The following is a 14,468-nucleotide window of genomic DNA, read 5'->3' on the forward strand; positions in this document are numbered from 1 at the left end:
GAACCTGAGAGGATTGGCTGCAAAAGTACATTTCCCCACATTTGCCTTGCTCTGGTTATTTGAGTCATTATGAATCAACTCTCTGGATCTGTTCAAAGCCCTATAAAACATATGGTGCCACAAGGAGGAAAATGTTTGTTCAGAAGTTAGGATATAAAAGGCCTTGGTTTGATTGGAGTAGTTAAGAAATATGATCAGATTTGTCAGTTGCTAGTGATTTGTGTTGCCCTACCTGACTATAAGCTCCATAAAGACAGGGCTTGTTTTCTTTATATCCCCCAGAGTTCCTAGCATATTGTTTCACATACAGCAGACCTTCAACAAACATTCGCTAAATGAATACATGACCCAGAGATTTGACACAGTGTCTGGTGGTGTTTTTCCAATAGCTTCCTGTTTTTATATCATTATTTTTTGTAGTTGGTTGCCTCATTACTGCTTTAGCCTATAAGGTAATCAACAAATGCCTTATAGAGAGCATTGACTACCGAAAATCAAAAATTGAGATGAAGATCCTGCTGTGCATATTTGTTATAAAGCTGTACTTTTACTTAACTTTTTTTTAGTAAATGGTAGCAAAAGTTCTACAGCCATAGTTGTATGTGTTTGTTATTATATCACCCCAAATATCCAAATACTTGGTTACCAACAGCAAAATTCTGCCATTCATCCTGATTTTACATATGTAAATATACATATATATATACACACACATATATACACCCATATATGTGTGTGTTTCACATATATATATATACGTGTTTATATATACATATATGTTTATGTATACACACCAGAATATTACTTTTTGCCTATTTCTTAATACTTTCATAACTGACTGCATTTTCAGCTTTAATCCAGATGTTTAGTATTGTGTAGAAGTCAGTATATATGTATATATATATATATATAAATTATATGTATATGTGTGTATATGTGTATATATATACATACATACATACATACACTTTCTTAGGATTGTGAAAGACATTCTCAACAGTATTTTTCCATTTGGGACTGTGAAAGAAGTAACAGATATGTGTGTTAAGCATGTTACAATTCATCATTGCATAATGAGTGCTATCATCACTTAGTAGACTGTGACTGAAATAATTCATCACCCTTTGGACAACCTACTGGTGATGAGTTTCTCCAAATCTGGCTAACTTAGTTCTTAGCTGAATCACACGTTCTGTCTCCATGCGTCTATTGGAAAACTTTTAAGTTTTGTGGTTAAGACTTGCCAGAACTTATGTCCCCTTGGTATATCCTTTGAGAACCCAAGATCAACCTCGATATGGGGGTATGTGATCATTGCTACGGAGAAGGGTGAGGATGGTGGATCCCTTGAGGAGTTCTGAGCTGCAGAAGAGATAAAGCCCAGTTTGGAAACAGCTTGGGGAATGGCTTCAGAAATTTCAGCCTGGGTAAGAAAAAAAGGAGATCTAATTGAGTCATTTAATCTCTCTGGGTGCCTCAGGAAGTTCCCTTGGACTTATCATAGACCACCTCTGTTTTAGTAGGGGCAACTTTCATCCTGGCAAGTACCGTGACATGAAGGAACTTTTATTCATCCTGGTGGTGTTTTGGCCTAATAGCGCAGCTAGGTGGCACAGTGGAAAGAGTACTGGGCCTGGAGTCATGAAGACCTGAGTACAAATCCAGTCTCAGACATTTACTAGCTGTGTGACCCTAGCCAAGTCACATAACCCTATTTACCTTCCTTTTCTCATCTGTAAAATGAACTGGAGAGAAAAGATGGAAAACTGTTCCAGTATCTCTGCCAAGAGCACCCTAAATGGGGTCACATAGAATTGGACACAAGTAAAATGACTGAACCACAACATCGACCTCATAATCTTGTTAGCCAAAGGACAGTGTAAGGTTCTAAGTCAGAATGTCCCTATTGGATTTTAAGTTATCTAGAATAGAATTGAACATAAAATAGATGGTTAATAAGTGTGATATATGAGGGAAGATTTATTAGAGCTCAATAGTTTGAAGGTCTTGGTTCTGAAGAGAGCCTGAGGCCTGGGTTTAGGCTGGTGGTGAGAGAACACATTAGATGAACAGTAACACCTTTTGGCTCTGGTCAATTCCTCAGGTCCAAAAGTGCAAGAGCCAGAGTGCCCTCTGGGGGTACCTTTAAGCCAATGCATACATGCCTTGGAGGTCCTTGCCAGCACCAGCTCTATGATATTGTGACTGCTAGCCAAGGTCAGAAAGAGAGGGAGAAATAAATGTCCATTTGGAGAAGTAGAATCTCTCAAAGGTCTAATGTGAATCCCTGTTGGTTCATTCCTGGAACTGTTTCAACAGACTAGTTTTTAGAGAATCTGACATGAAGTTCTTAATAGCTTTCGTTATTAAAATAATAATTTTATAGGATGTCGTTAATTTTCACCTGCATAGTTATCACTCCAACCCTCACATTCCCAAATAACAGCTTACTACTGGAGCTGTTAATGCTTAAAACTTTTCCTATTACAAGTGTGATCCATGAAATGACCTCCCACATCCTTTCATAGGATCTTTTAAATAATGTTACACAGTTTGTTTTGTTTTTAATGAAAAAATATATTCTGAAGGTCAGCACTAGATTAGGAAGCTGAACAGATCTCATCTAGACAAACAACGAAAGGGGTACCTGTATTATTAACAAGAGATGGTACTATAATTTATTTCCACAGAAGTGCCTAGCAAGGAAAAATAGCAATGACCTTGAAATGGGAATATAAGGGTGAGAGTTTGGGGGGGGAAGTGTGTGTGTGTGTGTGCGTGTGTGTGTGTGTGTGTGTGTGTGTGTGTGTGTGTGTGTGTGTGTGTGAGAGAGAGAGAGAGAGAGAGAGAGAGAGAGAGAGAGAGAGAGAGAGAGAGAGAGGATTAGCAATAATTGGTGGCAATCAGATTTAAGATATGCTGGAATGTTAAGTGAAATGGATAGATCTGAAGTGTCTTTTAAAAGGTAGAAAATGGGGAAACAGTACAAATACTAGGCTAAAGTGACAGTTAAACATGAAAAAACATTCTGCATAGAGGCAGCTAGATGGTACAATAGAGTTCTAGGTCTGTATTTGAAGGGACCAGAGTTCAAATGTTGTCTCAGATGCTTACAGTGTGTATCTGTGCAAAATCACTTAACCTCTGTTTGACTGAGTTTCTTCAACTGTGAAATGGGGATAACAGTAGAACCTCCCTCCCAGGGTTGTTGTGAGGATTAAATGAATTAATAGTTGTTTCTTTTTTTTTTCTTTTTCGGCAGGGTAATGAGGGTTAAATGACTTGCCCAGGGTCACACAGCTAGTAAGTTGTCAAGTGTCTGAGGCTGGATTTGAATTTAGGTCCTCCTAAATCCAGGGTCCGTGATTTATTCATTGCGCTACCTAGCTGCCACCATGAAGTAGTATTTGTAAAGTGTTTAGCACAATACCTGGCACATAGCAGATCCTTAATAAATTTCTTTCTTATGAGGAAAGTGAAGAATTTGTTGAAGAGTATGGTATCCACAGGGCAGGGCAGAAATCCCTATATTGTTTTTGTTTTTTTGTGAGGCAATTGGGGTTAAGTGACTTGCCTAGGGTCACACAGCTAATAAGTGTCAAGCATCTGAGGCAGGATTTGAACTCAGGTACTCCTGACTCCAGGGCCAGTGCTCTATCCACTGTGCCACCTAGCTGCCCCCTAGAGATCCCTATCTTATAAGGCAAGATGATGGAAGTCTTCTATCTCATTATTCTCTGACAAAATCTAGTTTTGGTGCCAATTCAATGGTGTTTCCATAATTGTGGAAACACCTAAAGTATTTTCTTTATTTACTATTGCAATAGCCTCCTCTTATGATTCTGATCTGTCCTATATGTTGCTGCTAGAGTCAAGTTGGACATACCATTGTTTTGCTCAACAATTACCTGCAGAATCATGTCTAAATCCTTTCATTTGACCTTCAAGTTCTTACTGCTCTTTTTTCATGCATCACATTCCAATTGAATTAAACTGATGGCACTTTCCCGCCTCCATGCTTTTCCTTCTTCTCTTCCCTGTGCCTGGAGTATCTTTCCCTGTCAATTCTTCCTGTTCATCTCCTATCCACAATTCAAGACACACCTGAAATGCTATTTCTTTTATAAAACCTTCTTGGAAGCTCCTAGGAACCTTTCTTTTTCTTAGCTCTCTTGTCACCTTTGTCACATTATAGCTTGTGTTATAGTTTGTGTACATCTTGTCACAGAGTGAGAACTGGGACGGCCCTCAGAAACCATCTAGGACAACTCTTTAATTTAAAAATGAGGGACCTTAAATGATTTTCCCAGGACCAGACAGGTAGTAAATACCTGAGTTGAGATTTGAACCTAGGTTCTCTGGCTGTAAAGCCACTGTACCACATTGTCACCTCAGATTTCATTAAAAAAAAAAAAAAAACTATTTTATTTTTCTCCTCCCTCCAAACCCCAACACCCAGTATAACATAACACATATTAGGCATTCAACAAATGTTAATTAATTACATAAAATGTATTTAATTATAAGCTTTTGTTGTTGTTTTATGTGCACATTAACAATAAAGCTCTGAAATCAGTTTGGGAATAATGTAGTTTATGTTCCAAGCCTTTGATGTTAAGGTTTAATAAGTAAAAGGTCTATGATGACCCAGGTGAAGAGAAGATAAAGGGGATGATATAACATTTATATTGAAATACTCTATTCATCTTCAGAAAAGATTTGTTCTGTATTTCCCCAGAGATCAGGATAAGAAACAATGGGTAAAAGTAAGAGGGAGGCAAATTTCAGCTCAATATAATAAAACCATCCCATCATTCAAATTGTTCAAAGGCCGAGTGACTCGTCAGAGATGCAGTAAAAGGGGGTTCTTGCATGAGGTAGGAAGTTGGACTGGAAGACTTTAAAGGCCCTTCAAAGAATTCTATGATTTGTTTTGTTTTGTTTTTACTTGATCATGGCAATTTTTATAATGAAATACCCAGAGAACAATAATCTTGTTTTTACTGGAGAAAATTATATATTGATCCAAAATATAATAGATGTAAAAGCAAAATGTTCATATTATTGTCTTCACTGGTAATGCAAGTACAAGGTACGATTTTCAAACTTCTCTTAAAAATTTATTTAGTTTGTAGCATACGTGGACACTGGGCATTTGAGTGATGGTGGTGGTGGTGAGGACTTGTTTCTATTGCCATGAATATTGCTAGTGCTCCCATCTGTTCAAGGGAATTTGTTTCTTGAGTAGTGATCAACGTTATTATGTATAAATTGGACTAGGTGACTGCTGAGGTCCCTTTCATTCTTAAATTTGGTGATTCTGTGCACTGAGGTATTTCTCTCAGCCTTGATCTGGGAAGCTCTGGTGTCTAATCTCCTTATTTCGTTGGTATTGGAATTGATTTTGGACTGATGGGAAGGAGAAAGGAAAATGTATAAGACCCTTCATTTACCAAGTCCCTAACCTCCCAGGAGGTAAAACTGGGAGTTTTGAACAAATATTATTTTGTCCTCCTTTATCTGATATTAAGAACATCTTTGGCAATCAGTGAAGGGAGATTGCTCACAGCAGAAGAGAAGGTATTTCCTCTCTTTGAGCCAAATTGTCTTAGGATCCTTAATGTAATAGACCTCAACACCTGGAGGTAGACATGCCTGTTAGCTGTAGAAGTCTAAAAGCTCCTGGGACTCCATGAGTATGTCATGGAGAAACAAGGGGAAAGGGGGGAACAAACCCAGATCCCTTTAGGTTATGAATCCAGGGAGCTTCAGAGGGTTAGAGCCAGCATTACTTTAAACTGTATTCCTCTCTTCTCCAAAGCTGAAGTGAAGGGACTGGGGATCAAAATGTTCCTTTCACTCCTCTTCATGTGTCCAGGGCCATACAGCTATAGTAGAGTTAATTAATAAGGTGCATTTCTTCCTTCCTACCTCTCTTCTCTCAAAAATCTCCTTCCAGAAAATTAGAAATTGCTTCAATTATAAATGTTTGGGTAAATGAGCAAAAACTTCAGAATTTGAAGTGAGAAATTATGTTACCTAAAAGTAAATATCACCAAAGTTCTGTTCTCACTCCCTCTCTTCCCATTTCTTACTATATTTTCTCATTTCATGACATCATTAGCTTCCACATGTTGAATTACCATTTCTATAAAGATGCTCACAGATCTATATAACTAGCCTAAAGCTTTCTTATGAGCCCTGGATTAATTAAAAGCTTTTCAGGGGAGAATATCTCTCTGTTTGAGTTATAGTATCAATCAATCAAAGGTATAAACTCAATATAAAAAGTCTTTAATCAGTTTAAAAGAATGGAAATGCTTCAAGCCATTTGATGAAATCAAACAAACATACAAAAGAAAGTATACTGAAATTGGTTGAAGACTTTCAGCCACATTCTATGTGGCTGGGGTAAAAATAGGAAGCCCATTCTGGAATCTGGTACTCTAAAAATAAGTCAACCTAATGGTAGAAGTGTTCTAATCAAGGCCTTTAAAGGGAATTTCTTTGGCCATGGGGAGGGAGAGAGATTCTCTGTCTCCTCCTCTTTTCCTCAATCCTTGACAAGAAGACCTTGCAAACTTTAAAAGGGCCCAAGTTTTCCCAGAATAGCAGTAACTGATGGCAATGTTGCATTGGAACTAAGGACAAACTAGAGATATCAAGGAACTTCGTAATGATTTCAGAAAGGCAAAAAGGCATTCACTTGTGGAAGAGGGTATCCTAAAAATTTGTGGGGATATTTTTATACAAAATTTTACTATACTAGCTTAATAAAGACCCTGTTGTGAAAAAAAATAAAGTAAATAAACAAACATCTGATTAATGGCAATTATTTATTTGTTTTTGTTTTTGTTTTTTTGGGGGGACAGGGCAATGAGAGTTAAGTGACTTGCTAGGAAGTGTCAAGTGTCTGAGGTTGGATTTGAACTCAGGTCCTCCTGAATCCAGGGCTGGTGCTTTATCCACTGTGCTACCTAGCTGCCCCCTAATGGCAAGTATTTAGTTGACATTTTGTAGATATCAAATGTTCAAATGATATAGAGTAATTCTGAATGAGGGTTCATGAACGAAAATGCTAGAAAATCATTTCCAGTCTTTCAGGGTTACACCTAGAACTCTTATAAGGGAAATAATCAATTGCCCTCTGGGGATGGAATTCTAGAATAATATTATAGAACATTTTTTATGTCAGGGCCTGTTTCCCTTTTGCCTTACACAGTGCTTTGTTCATCGTACACTAACTGATTGAATGATAATCATATGAAAGGATCAATATCTTCTAGGGTCACCTCTCTCCCTACCTGTCATGTGGTTTAACCATATTTTTCCCTCTAAGGACTGGAAAACTTTCAAAAAGACTTCATGGGCTCAGAAGATTAAGACTTAGGTTTGTCTCCACTGAAACGGATTCTTAAAGGCCTTTGGTTATACTAATTAGGTTTCATGTTTACCTTAGAGAATAAAAACACCCATACACATAGAGAAAAGACTTCTCAGTTTTTGTAGATCTCCCAAGGTCATGTTGAACAGAAATTGACTCAGAATGTTTCTGTATAGAAGAAGTAGGGAAGTGAGGTAGGGAAGCTATATCTCCTCAAGCTAAATGATGCACTGACTTTGTTAAATATACTTCCTATGCTATGCCCATGTAAAGTTTATATCATTGGCTGCTGAATGACCTATGAGTGTCTTGTTTCATTCCAATATTAAACCAAAACAAAAAGGGGGCCAGTTTGAGTCAGATTCAACCTACCATAAACATAAAACCCTCAAGTGCATTTATTTAATGAGATTACTGTCTTATATTTAGCTGAGATCAATGAGGGAATGGGAGTTTTAATTGAAATTTGGTGGAACAGAGAAACTACTGGGGAGGAGGCAACTTTACCAGATGCTGAACACAGGTACTTTGGATAGCAGTTGGCAGCACTGAGGCAGGAGGGGGACAGAAAATAAAGAGAAAATAAAAAGTAAGTGCTACATTGAACTAATTTTTAAAAAGTTTTTAAGTTTTTTAAGTTTAAGTTTTTAAGTGTGGAGGTGGGACTCAATGTCATTTAAGGCTTTATTCAGCTCTAAATTTGGGATATTATGGTCCTATAATTACATGATCCCTAATATCCCTTAGAGTTCTAAGGATCTATGAGTTTATATTATTTTGTTTATTCATAAAGACCCCTTAGTATAATGTAAAATGTATTTATTCTGGCACTAGAACACCTGTTCCGATCTTCAGAAGTCAGTTAACAACTCTAATCCTCAGTTTCTTTATTTGTAAAATTGGTATAATAATAACAATTGCATTGATTACCTCATCGGGTTGTTGGGAGGAAAGAACTTAAAGGCAAATGTGACTTATTCATTTGGCACAAACTCAAATTTATTAAGGATGTAGACCCATGAGAAGGATTTCATATTTTGGGGGAATTGATGATTTTAAAAGTTAAATTTAATCCTAAAAATAAGCTGGTGGCTCATTATTGATGATACTTGAAAAACCCCCACAACCCCCGGAGCCATGAAAGTTTCTACAGCCACTAATGGGTTGTAGCTTTTTAGAAGATACACTTCCTTTTAAAATAGTAATAATAATAATAAACTTTTTTATTTAAAGTTTTGAGTTCCAAATTTTATCCCTCTTACCCTCTCTTCCCTCCCCTTCCCTTTGGTGGTAAACAATATATGTTATACATATGTAATTATGTAAAACATGCTCATATTTGTCAAATAAAAAAATGAAAGAATGAAAAGCAGCATGCTTCAGTCTGTCTTTAATCAATATCAGTTCTTTCTTTGGAGGTAAATACTATACTTTATTATTAGTCCTTTGGAGTTGTTTTGGATCATTGTATTGCTGAGAGTAGTTAAGTCCTTCACAGTTCTTCCTCAAACAAAATTGCTGTCACTGGGAACAGAGTTCCCCTGGTTCTTCTCACTTCACCTTGCATCAGTTTCCAAGCCTTTCTGAAATTGCTCTGTTTTTTTTTTTAATTTCTTATAGCACAATAAAGAACATCCTATTCTTGAGGAGAGAGACTACTCCACTGTTCTTTGCATTCCCAGATGCCTAGAAAACAGTAGGTCCTTAATGAATTCATATTCACTGATTACCAGAATGCATGCTATAACAGAATGTATATGTGCCATTCCTCCTTCACCTCAGCTTTTCTGTCTCCATGCAGGTTAGGCTAGTTTTTACCCTAAAAGCCAACAAAGCTGTCCTTAAAATTCAGTTTCTAGTTATGACTCTGAAAAAGGAGTCCTCAAAAGTTCTTTTCATATTCTGAATAAACATGGGATAGTTGCCACTGTTTTCTTACCTCTTAATGTCTGAGCTTCTAACAACAGCAGCAACAACAAATGTTTTACGTAGAATACCTGGAATGTCTCCATGTTTAAAATTCACATGATCGGTTACAGCAAAGTAATATAAGCATAGTTGGAAAATAGTTTGTTATAACAAAAAATTGCTCTGGGTATAGAACCAATGACTTGGGTTCAAAATCTGGCTCTGCTGCTTATTTGTTGAAGGCCTTCAAGCATGCCAATTATCCTCTCTTGGCTCCAGTTTCCTCATTTATAAAATCAGAGGGGTGGACCAGATCTTTTTCAGGTCACTTCTTGTTCCAACTTCTAGGATCTTATCTGTGACTGTGATCCTTGGAGCAGGACATCATTTTGCTCTTGAAGGCAGAAAGCTTATCATCTGTGAAACTCTGGCTCCAGGAGATGTGGCAGAACTGGCAGGGCTCTGCCACTGACTCACTATTATTTTTGAAGGTAGTGAACTCATTTTCTCTCACCTGCATAATGAAGATCCCAGAATAAATGATTTCTTAATTTTTCAACTCTGATATTCTATGCTTATATGATTCTGGCCTTGGAATCTGGATAGACACAAGGAAGTAATTTTGTCAGACAGGTAAAGTTAAGGCGAATGCCATGTGAACAGGTTACCTGGAAACCTAAATATATTTTGTTGTTGTTGTTATTGTTCAATTGTTTCAGTCATCTTTGACTCTTCATGACCCCATTCGCAGTTTTCTGGGTAAAGATACTGGAGTGGTTTGCCATTTCCTTCTCACAGCAAAAGGTGTATGAGACTGGATTTGAACTCAGGTCTTCCTGACACTAAGCCTAGAGTTCTCTCTATGGTACCATCTTATTGCCTCCTACACAGGTTAGTTCTCTCTTCTTCTGCTACTGGTTTTTGTTTTTGTTTTTCCTTTCCCTCAATCACATTTTGGGAGATTTGATTCAGTCCCCAAACAAGTTCCTTCCCCCCACTTTTTGCATGGAGATGTAGATTATAATATAAAATAAGAAAACATTCATGTTTTAAAATGGTTTTAAAATTCACTTGATAGGAGCAAGAGCTTTGCTCATGGAACAAAGAAGAAAGCTATAGAGAATTCAGGCTGAGAAATTCCAACCTTCACCTTTATAGGCTAGAGGGGAAGACCTAAATAAAGCCCATAATCCTCTGCTTATTGTCATTCTTATGCAACCAATCTTGTGCCTGGGAATTATTCCAATAAAAGAGCATGTCATTTAGCAAAAGAACCAATTAAAGAAACTCTATGCTATTAGTATAGCTTTGGGCTGCTTCTCACAGATTAAGTGGAACTGTGCCAGGTGAGTACATGCCAATGGGATATATAGCAAAGACATGAGTAAAAGAGTGACCACATTTTCATAAAGTAAGAGTTAGAGGGACAATATTATTCCTTTGGAAAGATATTTCAGGTTACTGGGCAAATGTAAAAAACTTACCAGAGTCGGCAATCTTAATATCTCAACTAGAAAACAATTCATATAGACACCTCATGACTGGAATGCTTTCCCTCCACTCCTCAGCTTCTTGGCTCCCCTGTAGCTTCCTTGAAAGCCAAGTTCAAAAATTACTTACTGTAGAAGACCTTTAGCCTTCAATCAATACCCATCACTACCAGTCTCTTTGATATTTCCTTCTATTTACATTGTATATATCTCATATGAATGTTCTTCATTATTTGCATACTGTCTTTCCCATTAGGATGAGAGCTTCTGTGATGCAATACTACATTACTGTAAGAAATAATGAGCAGTTTGATTTTAGAAAATAAATACATGGAAAGATGAAATAATGAAGAGTGAAAGGAGCTGAATGTTGTATACAGCAACAGCAATATTGTTCAAAGAATAACTGAGAATGAATAAGTTTTGAGTATTACAAATAACTCAAATCAACTACAAATGACCTTTGAAGGAAGATGTTATCTCATCTCCAGAGAAAGAACTGATAAATAAAAGCATACACATGCACACACACACACACACACACACACACACACACACACACAAATCTGTATAAAATGGTGGCCTTCTCTAATGTGGACTATGGAGGGAAGGAGACAGTTCAGGAACTAAAAATGTAACAATAAATAAATTTTAGGAGAGAGAGAAAGAGAGAGAGAGAGAGAGAGAGAGAGAGAGAGAGAGAGAGAGAGAGAGACTGAGTTTCTTGATAACAGGGACTTTTGTTCTTGTTTTTGGTGTTTTGCCTTTCTTTGTATCCTTGATTCTTAACTTAGTGACTAGTACATATGTAGTGCTTAATATATGCTTCTTGATTAATTGATAATAACAATGCAAATTCACATAATATTTTTTAATTATAAAAGTATTTTATTATTTTTTCAGTTACATGTAAATATAGTTTTCAACATTTGTTTTTATAAGATTTCCAGTTTCAAATTTTTCTCCCTACCTCACCCCCCTCAAGACAATCACATTAGACATATTTCTTCATTAGATTTGCTGTGAAAGAAGAATCAGAGCAAAAAGCAAAAACTTCAAAAAAGAAAAACAGCAACACCAAAAACAAAAGAAATAATATGATTCAATCTGTATCCATACTCCACAGTTGTTTTTTTTTCTGGATTTGGAGAGCCTTTTCCATCATGAGTCTTTTGGAACTATCTTGTACAGTTGTATTGCTGAGAAGAATCAAGTCTATCACAGTTGATCAGCACATAATGTTGATAATACTGTGTACAATGTTCTTCTTGTTCTGCTCATCTCACTCATCATCAGATCATACAAGTTCTTCCAGGTTTCTCTGAAATCTGCCTGCAAATCCTTTCTTATAGCACAATAGAATTCCATTACATTTATATACCACCACTTGTCCAGCCATTCCCCAACTGATGGGCAACACCAAAATTTCCAATTCCTTGCCACCACAAAAAGAGCAGCTATAACTATTTTTATACATTTGGGTCCTTTTCCCTTTTTTATGATCTCTTTGGAAAAAGGACCTAATAGTGGTATTGCTGGATCAAAGGGTATGCACAGCTTTATAGCCCTGTATTTTTTTTTCAATTTGATAAACCTTTATTTTTTTTTTAGAATAGAATTTTATTTTCCAAAATATATGTAAAAACAAATTTTAACATCAATTTTTTAAAAAAAAAATTGTTCCAACTTCTCTTCCTCCTCTATTCCCACCCCCACCCACTAGAACTCAAGCATTTCAAAATAAATTATACATGAGTAGTCATGGAAAACATTCCCACATTAGCTAGGTTGTGAGGAAAAAACAGTCAAAAAACTCCCAAAACTTCAGACTAAGGAATTGTCAAAGAGAAAAAACATTTTTTTAAAAAATGTGTTTCCAGGGGCAGCTAGGTGGCGCAGCGGACAGAGCACCGGCCCTGGAACCAGGAGCACCCGAGTCCAAATCCGGCCCCACACACCCAACACCCACCAGCCACATGACCCCGGGCGATACCCCAATTGCCTCACCAAAAAAGAAAAAAAAAAAGAGAAAAGAAAAAAAATGTGTTTCCAACTATTTCAGATACTATCACTTCTTTCTCTGTAGATGGGTTGCCATTTTCATAGTCCTTCAGGGTTATATTGGACCATTGCCTTGCTGAAAATAACCACATGCTTCCCAGCAGATCATTTTACACTATTGCTGTTATTTTGTATACAGTGCATTTCACTCTGCTTCAGTTCATGTAGGTCTTTCCAGGTTTTTCTAATAGTATCCTGTTCATCATACCCTAGATAATGTACCTTAAACTTGACAAAGAATTTTCTTCGTAATAGCCCAGCAAAGTCATCATAACTATTTCCCTCCATCCTATTCCCTTCCCATGATATTTACTCTATTTTCCGTCTTCTTTTAAACTATTCCTCCTCAAAAGTATTTTACTTCTGACTGTCCCCTCCCCTACTCTACACTCCCTTTTTTTCTACCCTTCCTTCCTTATCCTCTTCCCCTCATACTTTCCTGTAAGGTTAAATAGATTACTCCTCCCAACTGGGTGTGAATGTTATTCCCTCCATGAGCCAACTCTGATGAGTTTAAGGTCTTTGAGCTAATTCTATGTTCCAAATTTTCTTCCTCCCTCTCTCCTCAACCCTCCCTATGAAATCAAGCAATTCAATATTTCATACTTGTGCCGTTATGCAGAACGTCTTCACCTTCCTTGAAAGTATTTTGCTTTTTACTACTCTTTCCTAGAATCTGCCCTTCCCTCCTTCCCCTCCCCCTCCCCCTTATCTCCCTCCCCTCCATCAGGGCAAAATATATTACTATACCCACTTGAGTATGTATGTTAGTCCTTCTTTGAGTCAATTCTGATGATATTAAGGTTCAATCACTCCCCAATTCCTTCCCCCTCTTCCCCTCCCCTCCATAAGCTTTTTTCTTGTTTCCTTCATATGAATAACCTCTCCCCAGACCATCTCTCCCCTTCCCCCTCCCCCAGTCTATTTCTCCTACACCTCAACCCTATTTTAAGGATGTCATTATGGGTTAGTTAGGTGGCACAGTGGACAATGCACCAGCCCTGGACCCAGGAGGCCCCAAGCCCAAATCTGGCCCCATACATAAGACACCCCACAAAGAACAAAACATAACTTCCCTTCATATTCAGTTCAGACCTGTGTCCTCTGTATTATCTTCCCATATAGGAATGTTAACAGTTTGATCTTTTAATATCCCTCATGAAGTCTTTTCCCTGTTTATCTTTTTATGCTTCTCCAGGGTGTTGTATTTGAAAGTCAAATTTTCTATTCAGTTCAGGTCTTTTCATAACAAATGCCTGAAAGTCTTCTTTCTCCTTGAAGTTCCATGTTTGCCTCTGAAAGAGGATGCTTAGTTTTGCTGGGTACGTGATTTTTGGCTGTAGTCCCAGTTCCTTTGCCCTCTGGAATATCATATTCCATGCCCTCCGGTCCTTTAATGTAGAAGCTGCTAGATGCTGCTTTATCCTTATTGGAGCTCCACAGTATTTGAATTCCTTTTTTCTAGCTGCTTGCAATATTTTCTCCTTGACCTGGGAGTTCTGGAATTTGGCTATAATATTCCTGGAGGTTTTCCTTTTGGGATCTCTTTCAGGAGGTGATTGGTGGATTTTTTCAATTTCTATTTTAGCTTCTGCTTCAAGAATGTCAGGGCAATTTTCCCTCAC

The 14,468-nt window shown here is 37.3% G+C and overlaps 1 pseudogene; it reads left to right on the forward strand.

The window, feature by feature from the left end:
• The first annotated feature begins 1,297 nt into the window (after window positions 1-1,297).
• The window catches only part of LOC122754850, a 124,564-nt pseudogene continuing 111,393 nt past the window's right edge, over window positions 1,298-14,468 (forward strand).

This window comes from Dromiciops gliroides, chromosome 4, assembly GCF_019393635.1.
Source record: "Dromiciops gliroides isolate mDroGli1 chromosome 4, mDroGli1.pri, whole genome shotgun sequence".
Classification (NCBI taxonomy): Eukaryota; Metazoa; Chordata; class Mammalia; order Microbiotheria; family Microbiotheriidae; genus Dromiciops; species Dromiciops gliroides.